Raw genomic sequence first — 13,676 nt, forward strand, 5'->3', positions numbered from 1 at the left:
TTTATAATCGCGGTGATATAAATATTTCAAATTGTTTTTACTTGGGTTGAGTGTTATTTTCAATTGATAGGTTTTTATGCAGAAAAGGCTTTGACCGTTCATTGATATAAAATAAATAAATTGATGCTTTTTTGAATGTGATGAATTTGGTGAATAAATAAATAAATAATTAAAACTTTCAATCCAAATATAGGATTTTTCTTTATTACTTACTTTAAAATAATAAAATACATAGTTTAGTAATTTGTAAGGAAACCATATTCTGTATTTGTTTGAGGAGTCTCGAATTTGACAAATCAGTTGTGATTTATGTGACTTTCATTCAATCTGTAGTGTCTTGCTGGCCTGCCCTGCACTCCAAGCTCATAGACAGCGAAGATATGACCACCCAAATCGTTCTCTGGACGTCGTTCTCGAGGATCTTGGTAACCATATCCTATTGTCGAAACATATAAAGTATCCAATTCAGAACCTCCAAAAGTGCACGCACTGACTCTGGCTGCAGGTATGTTTACAGATCGAAGAACTCTTCTAGTATGTGGATCAATTTCAATGACCTAGGGAAAATTAAAACATCATTTTTCATTTAAAGTTTTATTTTTAGAAATACGTATTTTAAAAGAGAGTGAATTCTTACTCTCGAACCTCCATAAAGGGGCACCCAGAGACAACCTCTGATATCAATTGCAGGACGACCCGGAAGGCCATGTATACCATGTGCTCTCAAGTCAATGACGACTTCCCTTCTTTCATCTAAAAAAAAGTGTTTAATTGTGAGTTAAATTATAAAAACCGACATGTCCACTTAAGTTATTCATAAACAAAGAGCCTAAGCCAAGGGTTGTCCACGGAATTTCTCAACTATAATGCAAAATTTTGTAAATAAATATACATGGAGAGAAGTTTGGTAGAGCTGCTCACCCAACACGTGCAATTGCTGCGCCAATCGCACAGTGAACAGCGTCACTTCTGTTTCGTAGAACGGCTGCACTGATTTGAGACAATCATTACCCCGAACAGGCCAAACCGTTTATCAAACAGTATAATCGAGTCGTTCTGCACATGCAACGCTTGCGGCATAGTTCCGCGCTTGCGCTGCTTAGGTAAATATAGCACCCACGTGGCGGACAGACTGATCTTCGTAAGTTTGGGGTAACCAGTGCCTCGAATCTGAAGCAGACGCCACAACACATCGAAGTGCAGCAAGTACCTCACCGCTAGCGCGACAGTTTTGCCTAACTTATCCCCTATGGTTGCCCCGAAAATTTTTAGTGATTATGACATAATGCAAAGAAAAATAATTATATTTTGGAACACATAATTGCCGTCAAGAATGATAAATTATCCTTCTTGGTTAATAATTTAATTATTTGGTTGATATTTTTAATTATATTGCCTGAAAAATCTGTTTTGATTAATATTTCAACTATTTTGTTGAAAATTCGTCTTTCTGGTTCGAAAATTTATTATTTTAATTATAAATTTCATCTTTCTTGGAAAAATTAGTTCATTTGAAAAAAATTAGTTGTTTTAAATTAGTTGTTGTAAATTTTTATTTATATTTCATCTCGATTCAAGTTAATACATAAATTTAAAAAAATATTTAAACAATTTCAATTGTTTTTTGGTTAATAATGCTATTATTTAGTAGAAATCGTATTGCTTGAAAAATCTGCTTTGATTAATATTTCAACTGTTTTGTTGAAAATTCGCCTTTTTGGTACAAAAATTTATCATTTTAATTATAAACTTCATCTTTCATAGACGAAAATTCAACTGTTTAGTTGAAAATTAATTTTTTTACGTTGAGGCTTCAACAGTTTGATTGAAAATTCGTTTTTTTTTATTAATTCAACTGTTTTCAATTTGTAATTAAAATCTTTTTTTCCTAGTTATCGTAGAAGTTCCATATTTTTTGGCTAAAAATGCAACTATTTAGTTTCAAAATAATATTGTTTCGTTGAGTATTTTATTATTTTCATGAAATTCCGATTTTTGTCATTAAAAATTACTTTTTTAAACTCCAAATTTAACTATTTTTTAATTGAAAATTTAACTATGGTTAAAAATCATTTCATTTGGATAAAAATTATTTTTTTCCACTAACAATTTCTATACGGTATTTTGAGAGTAATCCGGTCGAGAAGAACCGTTTTTCAGAAATACAAGCACTATTTTTCCAGGTGTAACTTATTAAAATTTGTGTAGGAATCTGTATTATCTTCAGAGAAGAACAGAAATCCTAATGTCTTTGCAGACTAGATGGATCTATCGGGTGCTTTTCCCTTAAGCTAATAGAAAAATCAAAAGAATAATCCCTTTTCAGAAATGCGTGCAATATTTTCCCAGTTTTTTGAAATAATTTTCGGTCGAAAATAATAAAAAGTTCGTTGTGGTCCAAATTTGGTCGTTAGATTCTTATTTTTCTTACAGGAGTTTGCAGGAATTCTTCAAGTATTTTCAGTTTACATTAAGAAGTAATTTTTAAGTTTTTAAATTATATTTTTTCTAAAGAAAAGATCTGCTTCGTTTCGCTGGGAATCTAACCACAGATTTTCCAATTGCCGGTCAGGTACTTTTCATAACTCCATCTAGCCTGAAAACACGTTAAGAAATCGAGTTATTTTCCGATGATGATGCAGATTAATATTCTTTCTTGAAAAACAGTTCCTACTCCATCTTCACTCCATTGGGAATCGAACCAAAAAACTTCTGATTTCCGGTCAGGTGCTTTCCCAATTAAGCTATTAGAGGGATCGGAATAAGAACTCTTAATTCAAGAAAATAACGCTAATTTTTAGCTAGTTGTTAATGGTACAAGTAATTATTTTTAAATCCATCTGCTATATCATCAGAGATTGTACCTTACCGACAGTAGATCAACCCTCCAAACCATGAGGGCAGAAGATCTACACAATCTACCAAAAACTATCTACCAAAATTTTCTTTGCTAAATTTTTGAGTCTTCTTAAGATGCTTAGCATTTACTGTTTTTGAAGATTCTTAACTTGATTGATATTTTGTAGATTTTCTGCCTTCATGGTTTGGAGGGTTGATCTACTGTCGGTAAGGTACAATCTCTGATGATATAGCAGATCAATTAAAAAAATGATACAGATTCCTCGATAAATTTGAGTACGTACACCTGTCAAAATAATGCGTAAATTTCTAAAAAAGGATTCTTCTTTCGACCTCTTTAGTCGCTTAAGGGAAAAGCACCTGACCGGCATTTGGGATTTCTGTGATTTGATTCTCCAGCAGAGCGACGGAGAAGATAATTTAAAAAAAAATAAGTTTAATAAATTTTAATTCATAGCTTTATCTAGCCTGAAAAAACTTTGAGGATGTATTTTCTTCTCTTAAGATAATACAGATTCCTCGAAAAATTTGAATACTTATCACCTGGAAAAATATTGCGTGTATTTCTAAAAAAGTTTCTCCTTCCAATTAACCAGAAGCTTAAGGGAAAACACCGGACCTGAAATCGGAAGTTTTGTCGTTCTATTCGCAGCGAAGCGAAGAAGGTCCTTTCTATAAAAAATTTACTTTAAAAACTGTATTTTCGGTTGAAACTTTATAGTTTTTAGTTGAAACTTGTTCTTTTTGGGTAGAAAATTTTGGTTTCGAAATTCATATTTTTTGCTCAAAATTACGTCTCTTTTGTGGATGAATCGTTTTTTTTTTTTTTTTGTTCAAAAATTAAATTGCTTTGTTGAAAATCATGTTGTCTGGAGTAAGTTTTTTTTAAGAATTATAATTTTTCCTTAGAACAGGTAATTTTTGGAAAGGACCGGGAACACGAAATTTTCGAAAATAATTATTCTTTGACTTAGAATACAGCATTTTTTACCTGAAACGAAAATTTGTTATTTAAAACTTACGCAAAATAGTTCCTAGTTGTATATTATAAGGGAAGGATACGATTTGAAGTGTCATAGCATCGTGAAAATAGAATTTTGGTGGCTCAACATGAAAATCCCACACGAATCCACTGGTCAAATTGCCAGGCGAAATCTGTCTGGAAAGTACCAAATCCTCATTCAAAGAGAAAATATTTCCCAAATCATTTCCAGGAAGACAGTTGTTCAACGTCCCTGAAACATAATATAAATTTTAAATATAATAATTAACCGAGGGGAAACAACTCTGATGATTCATAGGACTGTTTGGTTATCCGAACTAGTAATCCGACGAATGAAAGTAATCCAGTATAATTCAATTTTCATCCGCCGTAATTACACTCTTTCAAAGTAATCCACTTCGAAGCAGGTCCATGTCTGATTTAATGTAATGTACTTGTATTGCACGTGTGTTTTGCAGTCATCCACTTGCCATTCGAAGTAACTTGGCTCAATTAAACTTTTAATAAAAAATAATCCAGGTAATCGTACTCACTTATGCAGGTCATTTAAATAGTTTTTAACTATTTGGATGTAAATATTGAAAAAATATTTTTTTTTTATGAAAATTTCACAATTTATTTTTCATTCCTGTTGATTTAAAATTCATGTTTCTGGTTGAAAATTAAACTTTAATTTGTTAATTATCAAACCATGTTTTTGAAAAGTCTTTTATTTTACAATTAATTTTTTTCAACCACAAACATAAATTTCATATCTTTTATTTAAAAGCGTACTATTTTGATTAAAAAGCATTGTATTTTACTGAAAAAATTACTTTTTAACCATAACTTTGTCTACTACAATTGAATATTCATAACTTTAGTTAAAAATTCATCTCTTGAGTTCCATATTTTACTACGTCGAAATTGATGTATTTTGTTCAAACTTCGTCTATTTCGGAAAAAATTTAATTTTCCCTTTTGATGTTGCATGTAGTTTTAGATTTTTTATATTTATTTTATATTATATTTAACAGATTTTAGAGGTTTAGTGGGAAAATCAACTATTTGGTTGACATTTCATATATTTTTCAGAAAATTTAACAACTTTGTTTAAAATTATTCCTTTTGTGTTGGAAATCCGCGTGTAATCCAAAATAATCCTTTGAAATCCGGAGTAATCTTGGATAATCCGTAGTAATCAAATACAATCCAGTGCTATCCACCTTCGCTAGATCGCGTTTTTAAAAGTTGTTTTCCCCTCATATTCAAAACAAGGTCTAAACTCAAATTAAGTAGATTTTTTACCAAACCATAGTTTGCCAATAGGGTCGACGGCTCCATAACTCAATCTGTTGTATATGAATCGGTCCATAGACAGCAATGTTTTAATTGGAGGACTTCTTTTATTTCTGGTACTCTTCCATTCGACTAAAAAAATATCATTACTAGAACCCACCACAAATTTATCGGCATGGTTTTCAACAGGAACAGCAAAAGATATGATACCATCGCCTATGGAAAAAATATTATAAGACATGAGTCAAAATAGGCATCTTGCGCCATAAAAAAGGGTTTCGTAGCTTATTAGGACGTAAAGAAATCTTTTAAACCTCCCCCTCTAATACTTTCCCTTCCTTGCTTCCCTTATATTTATCTGAAACCCCTGCTTCCACTCCCTTCCGAAACTGCATTTTCATCTACTTACACCAAATTTTCCCCTTATTTTCCCTAGCTACTGTCGTAACGCTTCTTTGAGTTTTCTGAATTGTGGGTAATAAGTACACACGAACTCCAAAGATACAAGCGTCAAAGATACGAGCGCTCCACAGATACGAGCATCCCGGCGAATTGGATACGAAGTACAAGTAAATGTCTGGTAGAGGCACAACAGTTGTCCGCAAAACAAGCAAATGCGTCGTCATTGATATGACACGCACAAATGTACTGTAAATTAAAGGACGCTGTTCCTATTTGGGCAGAAATAATATAATACATGTATTAAAATAAATAGACTGCCAAGAATAGTCAATATAATTATTCATTACAATTTTTTGCAAGAATAATTATATTTCCTGCAAATGTACTTCATCTCAAAGGGTCTGTCGTGAGGAAGTCAGGGTTCATAAATTTGCTACCCGATAGTCTCAAATAGCATTTTATCTTATACGCATCATTATTTTTAGGTTACTATAAATAATATCCTAAAAATACATAGCGGCAATTTCCAAAAAACCACACGACCCGCACATAGGTTCGGCGATATCACTGACTATATTCTCGTTCCTGCTAACGTCAACTGGCGCCCTTGGCGGACATTTACTGGTACTTCGTACCCAAAATTTTGTCTCTCGAAAATGAATTGAGGCTTGAAGGACCTGCGCTCTACCCTCGCCCTATTTGAAAATCAGGCACGCTCGAGTGCGCGCTACCTTGCATTTGACATGCGCGTGCGCGTAGTAAACCAGTGAGGGTTCTCACGCATTATCCCACGAAATCTATCTTTGAGTTCTAGATTCCCGGGCTTTTCGTATCTTTGGAGTTGGAGGTTTGTAAATTGCGAGTTTCGAGTTTTAAATGAGGAGGTTCCGTCAATTTTCCTTGTTCCTTTCTCATCATTTTTCTGAATTCCCTCAGTTGTCAGTTGTACCCGGTGAGTTTTATATTCGGGATTGTGAATTAGGATCTGTACATTTTAGTTTTTAGATTGTGAGTTGAAAGTTTTGGACTGTGAGTTGTCAATTGTGAGTTCTGAGTTGTGAGGTTTGAGTTGCAAATTGTGATTTAAATATTTTTGGGCTATGAATTGTGAGTAATAAGTCAGGAGTTAAGAGTTCCCCTCACTTCAATTTTCTTTGCAGTCACTTCCTTGAGTTGTGACTTGTGGAATGTGGAATTTAGACTACAAAATATTCTATTTGAAGATTTTTTTGGTTATAAGTAATTAATTTAATTTAAAAATCATTTCTTTAATTGAAATTAAACTATTTCGTGTAAAATTTATCTTTTTTGTTACAAAATTAATCTTCTTTGTTTAAGATTTTTTTTTCGGTCTAAAAACTTATTTCTTCAGTTTATTTAAATATTTAGTTAAAATTTCGTTCTTTAAGTAAAATCAATTTTTTCAACTGAAAATTGAATTTTTTTATTTGAATAAAAATCCATCATTTCTGTCACAGATTTAACTATTAAGTTACAAATTCATGCTTTTTGTTGAAACTTTTGCATCCGTCTTAGGAAATTGATTTTGGTTGCAAAATATTTGTATGTTTGATGGATTTTGGTTGAAAAATATTTTTATCATAAAAATTCAACTATTTTGTTAAATCGTAATCTGTTTGGCATGTGAATTTAACTATTATGTATACAATTCCGTTCTTTAAACTGCAAATTAATTTTTTTAACTGAAAATTTAACTATTTCGTTGGAAATTATTTATTTCAGGTGAAAATTGATCCTTATTAAAAGCAAAAATTATATTTTTTGTTGGAATTTTAATTACTTTGTTAAAAATTTATTTTGTTTTGTTGAAAATTAATCTTTTAGGTTAAAACTTTAATTTTTTGGTTGAAAATGTAATTACTTTATTATGGATACGTTTTTTTAGTTTGAGATTAATATTTAAAATTAAAATTAAACTACCTATTGACTTTCTGAACCCAAAAACAGTACTTCGTGAATTGTTTAAGACAACTTTTTTCCAAGATTAAAAAAATTTGTTCGGTTATTCGTAGTATTAAAAAAATTTCTCCAGTCAGTTTTTTTTTATATAAAAAATTACCGCAGTTATGAAATGTAAAAAAAAACGAAAATGGAAATTTTTATCCGAACAACGCACGACGTAAAAAAAAAAAGAAAAACGCAACAAAAAATTACACTTCACGGTCAAACTCTGCAAGATACAAGAAAAGATATATGCACAGGCATTGTGCAAACGAAACAGGTTTACAAATTTGTTAATGACCACTTTTTCATACAAAGTGTAGTTTTTATTTTTTCATAAAAAGTAACATTACAAAAAATCTGGATAAAAAGCACAAGCTATGAAATCTATGAAGGTATAAAAGTTTTTGTCTTAATCATAAAAAATAACATTAAAAATATAAAATAGTAGATTATGTAAAGGCAGTAAAATTGAACGCTTAAACGGCATCCGAGTGTAAAAAACTTTACTGCCGTGGTGCATACGATACTTTATCTGAAATAGGCAGAATATGAGTTCTTTTGCTGGAAAACGGCGACGCTTAATTCTACCGCATACGCACGCGTGTTGGGTGACGTTAGAAGCCAAAAAGCCACTTCTGCCTATTTCAGATCAATTAATTTGAAATACAGAAAAAAAATCGTAAAAAATAACATTGAAAATGAAAATTTTAAGTTTATTGAAAAACGACAAAAGTTATAATCAAATGTTTAGTAACCAATTTTGTCATAGAATGCGCATTTTTATTTATAAAAACGAGACAATTAAATCACGTCTGTTATAATTAAAGTCGAAGAAACTTTTAAAAAAGATCATTCAGAATCACAAAATTACTGTTGTCCATGCTTTGACATTTAGTTTCAAAAAGTCTTTACACAAATGTAGGCGAGTACAAAGGTTTCTTTTACATACAAATTAATTTTTTCAACTGCGCTGAGAGTTGTGGGCTGTGAGTTGTGAGACTAAAGTTTCCCTTACTTCCCCTAGTTCCTTTCCACTTTCCTGAATTCCCTGAGGCGAGAGTTGTGAGTTTTGGACTGTGAGTTTTGTGTGTTGAGTTGTAGGCTGTGAGCTGTGAGTTGTGCATTGCGAATTGAAAGTTGCATCCTGTGAGTTGTGAAATATAAATTGTGTGTCATAAGTCAGGAGTGCCTTAAATTTCAGTCCTCACATTATTAGAGTCGATAGTCAGGGCTACGAAACCCAAAGAATTCTCAAGATGAAAGATACACTTGAACTCGAAAGATGCTAGCTCCAAAGATGCGAGCTCCAAAGATACGATAACTCCATAGACGCGAGTATCTCAACTCCAAAGAAAATAGCGAAATTTTTTCCCCTTTACCTCCGCTCTATTTGAAATTCCGGCGCGCACGAGTGCGCGCTGCCTTGAATTCAAGTGCGCGTACGCGTAATAGGAATGTGCGCGTTTTCACGCATTACTACTGAAATCTAAAAGTTGCAAGAGTGGGAGCCCCTTTCATGCTCGTGACTTTGGATATCTACATTTATGAGGTTCTCGTGCCTTTGGAGTTCGAGTATAACTCCAATAAGAGGAAAAAATAAAAAGGATTTTGATACCTATAGTAGTGCAAAATACTTTTCGATTCCGTACATGATAGGAACAGAGTTTATGATTCATGGTGTCTATCAAGAAGAGTTGGATTCCCCTGCTAAAAAGACCTTCTGTCAATGCTGATCCGGAGAAAATTGGTACAACGCTGAGAAATGAAATTTCTTTTAATTGCGCAAATCAGGTATGAAAGAATTTTAAATACAGGGCTGCTACGGGTTGGGGAATTCTGAATTCTGAATGCGTAGTTATTTCTTATTCGTAACAAGCAGTATTAAAAATTTTTAAAAGAATTAAATTCTTGGACAAAGAACACAAGATACAGAAAAAAAAAATTAAACAAAAATTGTACACTCTTAAACTATTTACGAATTTGCTGCTAATTATTTTTCGATGAAATGCGTAGTTTTAGTTTAAACCGTTGAAAATAAAATTAACAAATTTATTTTTGGACAAACGACACAGCTATAAAAAAAATGAATAGGTTAAAAAAAAATGAATAGGCCAAAAGAGATCGACTAATTTTCAAATAATAATTTTAAATCAGACTAGTATATTTTCCTTCATTCATAAACAATAATTCAAAAATAAAAGATTTGGAAAAACGGCCCAAGACACAAAACTAAAAATAATAAATCAATATATTTGTTTTGACAGGGTTGAATATAATATAGAAAAGTTCCCATTTTTGACAGAGTTGAGTGCGAAGCACGAAACACGTAGTCAGAATGTGTTCATTAAAACCTAACGAGCTTTAACAAAAGAGAATTCACAATCACCAAATAACAGATGCCGATGCTTTGAGCTTCAACTTTAAGACGTATGTACTCAAATGTAGAAGAAATACAAAGACCAAGGGCGTAAAGTGAGATAAATATATCATCGAGCGCGAAGCGCGAGAACTACCAGTTAGAAAAGGTTAGCAAATCAATCTTTGAAACCCTTTTTTTGGTTAAAAATTAATATGTTTAACTCAAACTTTAACTGTTCCATTTTTTGCTTAAAAATGTATCTTTTTCTGTTAAAAATTCATTTGTTTTCTTGAAAAATACTATTTTTTTGGGTTAAAAGTTCATTTTTTTTGTCTTGAACTTCAAAGTTTCTTTGTAAAAAATTTGTTTTTATCTTTAAAGGTGAATTATTTTTCCGAAAATGAACCTTTTAGTCACAAATTTATAGTTTTATCTTAAAAACTCGACCGTTTTTTTTTTAGAAAATTCTCCTTTTTGGTTAAAAAATCTAACTTTTTAAAACTAGTTTACCTAGGAATTGAATTATTTCTTTTTTGGATCAAAATGTACCTCTTTGAGCATGCTGTACCTCTGAGCTTCACATTTATCAAATTTTAGCTGTAGATTATTTTACCTTCAATTTAAAAAGTTTAAATGTGGGAGAAATAGAAAGAGCGAGGGCGTATTTTATTTTTTCATTTGCAGATTAATTTCCTTAATTAAAAATTAAAGTATTTTTTTAGAAATTCGCTTTTTTTATTGAATATTAACTTTTCCACTAAAAATGTATAATAACTATTATTTTTTTTGGTTAAACGCCACCCTTTTTTTAATGAAATTCATCCACTTGGATGAAAATTTATTTATTTTAATAAAAATGTTCTTTCTTCACAACTATTCTCACTAAAAGTCTTCAAAATAAATTCAAAAACAAACCTTTTTTGCACCAACATTATAGATCTCCTATCGAAGGGTTGTATTTTTACTATATTAGAAAGGAAAATACATAACGGTCTAGGAAAATGAAAAATTAGTCACGTAAAAGTCATAAAAATCCAAGAAATTTCGAAATGGGATTTGGTAGCAACCCTGTGAACATTACATTAATTTTTAAATAAGATCTCGTTTTTGACAGAGAGATATAACTAACATAATACAATTTTGAAATGTTGAAAAATATTGACAGTAATAATACTTACCTCCAACAAATTGCCGAAGGAAGAAATGCGCTTAAAGCGCACATCGCGAAGTCAATTCTCATGGTTAAAATTTTTCAATAATAATTTTCTTAAAAACTGCGAAAAGAAGAGCATTAATTTTTAATTTATACTCTCTGTTCTTTCAAAAAAAGTTTGAAGAAATAAACAACAGCTTCCATTTCCTAGCATTCTACTAATTAAATCATTAATATTTTGATTATTTGTCCATATGGAATCTTGAATGATACAATTTTATTATGACCTAATGATTCACTGATGTAATTTGTTAAACAATGATGATTATATTTTTACAAGCTTCCACGAAGTACAAATAAATCCAGAGCCAACTAGGATTGACTAATTTTGTTATCTGATGTACAATATACATCTCGCATAAAATCTGGTGAAATATTTTCGAATCTTTTAAGATATACCCTGAACGCTTTGAATTCCGTTTAAATCCTTTCAGAAGGACCTGAAATCTAATATGAATAATTCCTGAAAATAAAATCAAGAATCTAACGACCAAATTTGGACAAACACCATAAAATGTTCCCATTGCAATCTGAAAAAGAGAAAAAGAAGCTTCTTCCTCCTAAAAAAGAAAAGAAAAAATTTTCCCTCCCTCTGGCCAGATATAAAAAAGAGGAAAGAAAAATGAGAAGGCAACCAACCGAAACCCCTTCCTTCTCTTTTTATTTCCTTCGTCTTTTTTTTCTTATCCTTGTCAAATCACAATTAAAAAATATTTGTAAATATATATATATATAATCACCAACGTTTCGACACCCATAAGTTAAATTCTTGATTTTGTTTTCAGGAATTATTCACATTAACTTTATTATTGGACGTTAAATAGGATTTTAAATTTGATTTCAATCTCATTTAAATACCTTAAGTTTTATTTATCTAACTTGGACTTCGGCGCCCATACGGCACCCTTATCAAGGCGAAAAAGAAAATTATATATAAGAAAATAAAAACAAAATAAAAATAAAATAAAAACAAAATAAATAAAATTTGTTGATTACATATCAATTTTTACAAATGTTTTTTTAATTGTGATTTGATAATGATAAGAAAAAAAGAAGACGAAAGAAATAAAAAAGAAAAGGAACGGGTTTTAGTTGGTTGCCTTCTCATTTTTCTTTCCTCTTTTTATTTCTGGCCAGAGGGAGGGAAGATTTTTTCTTTTCTTTTTTAGCAGGAAAAAGTTTTTTTCTCTTTTTCACATTGCAATAGGAACATTTTATGGTGTTTGTCCAAATTTGGTCGTGTGATTCTTGATTTTGTTTTCAGAAATTATTCACAATAACTTTATTATTGGACGTTCAATAGGATTTTAAATTTGATTAAATCTCATTTAAATACCTTAAATTTTGACCTAAAATCTGTTATGGAAGGCCTCGGAATTTTATTTAATAGGGTAATACACGAATATTTTGTTTGTCTTAAGATAGATAACATTTTTAGATACTTTGACTTTCAAAAAATTGAAATAAGTTAATTTCATAATTTACAATAATTTATTAAAAATTGACAAAATATCAACCGGAAATGTCGGTTTTCTAAACGAAATTTTTGGCGTTCTCATGGCCTGAAACACGTATTGTTATGTTGAGCAAATGTTCTCGAGAATATGCTTAGCATTTAAGCTCAAACAGAAAGTGTATAGACCATTTAAAAAATTAAAAGCTTTGATTTTTTAAACAATATGGTAGAATTTAAAAATTCAAGATAAATCATTTCAAATGTGAGCATTTCCTGTTTTTCATTTATTATTTATAGTGCTATACGCGATTTTACAAATGAATTATTTCTGATAACCGACCAAGAATTTAATATTAAAATTGTGAAAATTAAAAAACCAGACGCAAGATGACGTACTAATATCGCGGGTGCATCACTTTAATTTATACATCCATATTTTTTCGTGTCTGAGCCAGATACGAAAATATGTTTGAGACTAAACTTGTTGAGGACAGTAAGTGTCATTTATCTGTGTAACTAGGTTTGACCTTGAGGTCCATTTTCAAGGTCATTTGAAGGTAATATTTTTTTCAATAGGACCCTCTATTTTTATACTGATTTGTCGAAAGCAACATATGTCACGTCGATAATGATATTGTCAATTTTTTCTAGTGATATTGAGAAAGTCTTTTCAAGGTCAAATATTGAAAATTTTCCTGCTAGCTGTTTATTTCATTTTGAATGCAGAGTTAACGTTATGACGGTACCTTGAAAAGGTGAATCAAATCCGAATTTTATCATTTTTAAATTTTCTACAGACAATTTCATATCTACGTGGTAGACAGGGGTGGATTTTAGACGTCAACGGTTCGAGCCCAAAAATTGGAGAGGGTCCCAAAATCAGAGACTCCATTGACACTGGAAAATTCTCAAAAAGATTATGTTTTTAAAATGTAATATTGTTGGAGCCCAAAAACAGGAGTGGGTATTTTCGAGGAACCATAAAATCAGAGACTCCTAAATAAGTCCTGAGCATGTTTTGTCCGAATTATTTTTTCGTATCACAAAGGAGCACCCTTGCCCTCTGAAATCCATTTTTCAGATTCAAGATAGCTTTTTTTTTTCATCGATATATCATTGATTGAAGTTAAGTATTTTCGCA

The 13,676-nt window shown here is 31.0% G+C and overlaps 1 long non-coding RNA gene across 1 annotated transcript; it reads right to left on the bottom strand.

The window, feature by feature from the left end:
* Positions 1-408: 408 nt before the first annotated feature.
* On the bottom strand, positions 409-3,935 carry LOC117177552. Its single transcript, XR_004467708.1, has 3 exons — positions 3,882-3,935; positions 638-753; positions 409-557 (listed from the first exon to the last, which is right to left on the bottom strand). It is a non-coding gene; the product is annotated as an uncharacterized LOC117177552 (long non-coding RNA).
* Between the last annotated feature and the right edge of the window lie 9,741 nt (positions 3,936-13,676).

The sequence above is a fragment of the Belonocnema kinseyi genome, chromosome 7, assembly GCF_010883055.1.
Source record: "Belonocnema kinseyi isolate 2016_QV_RU_SX_M_011 chromosome 7, B_treatae_v1, whole genome shotgun sequence".
NCBI classification, from domain to species: Eukaryota; Metazoa; Arthropoda; class Insecta; order Hymenoptera; family Cynipidae; genus Belonocnema; species Belonocnema kinseyi.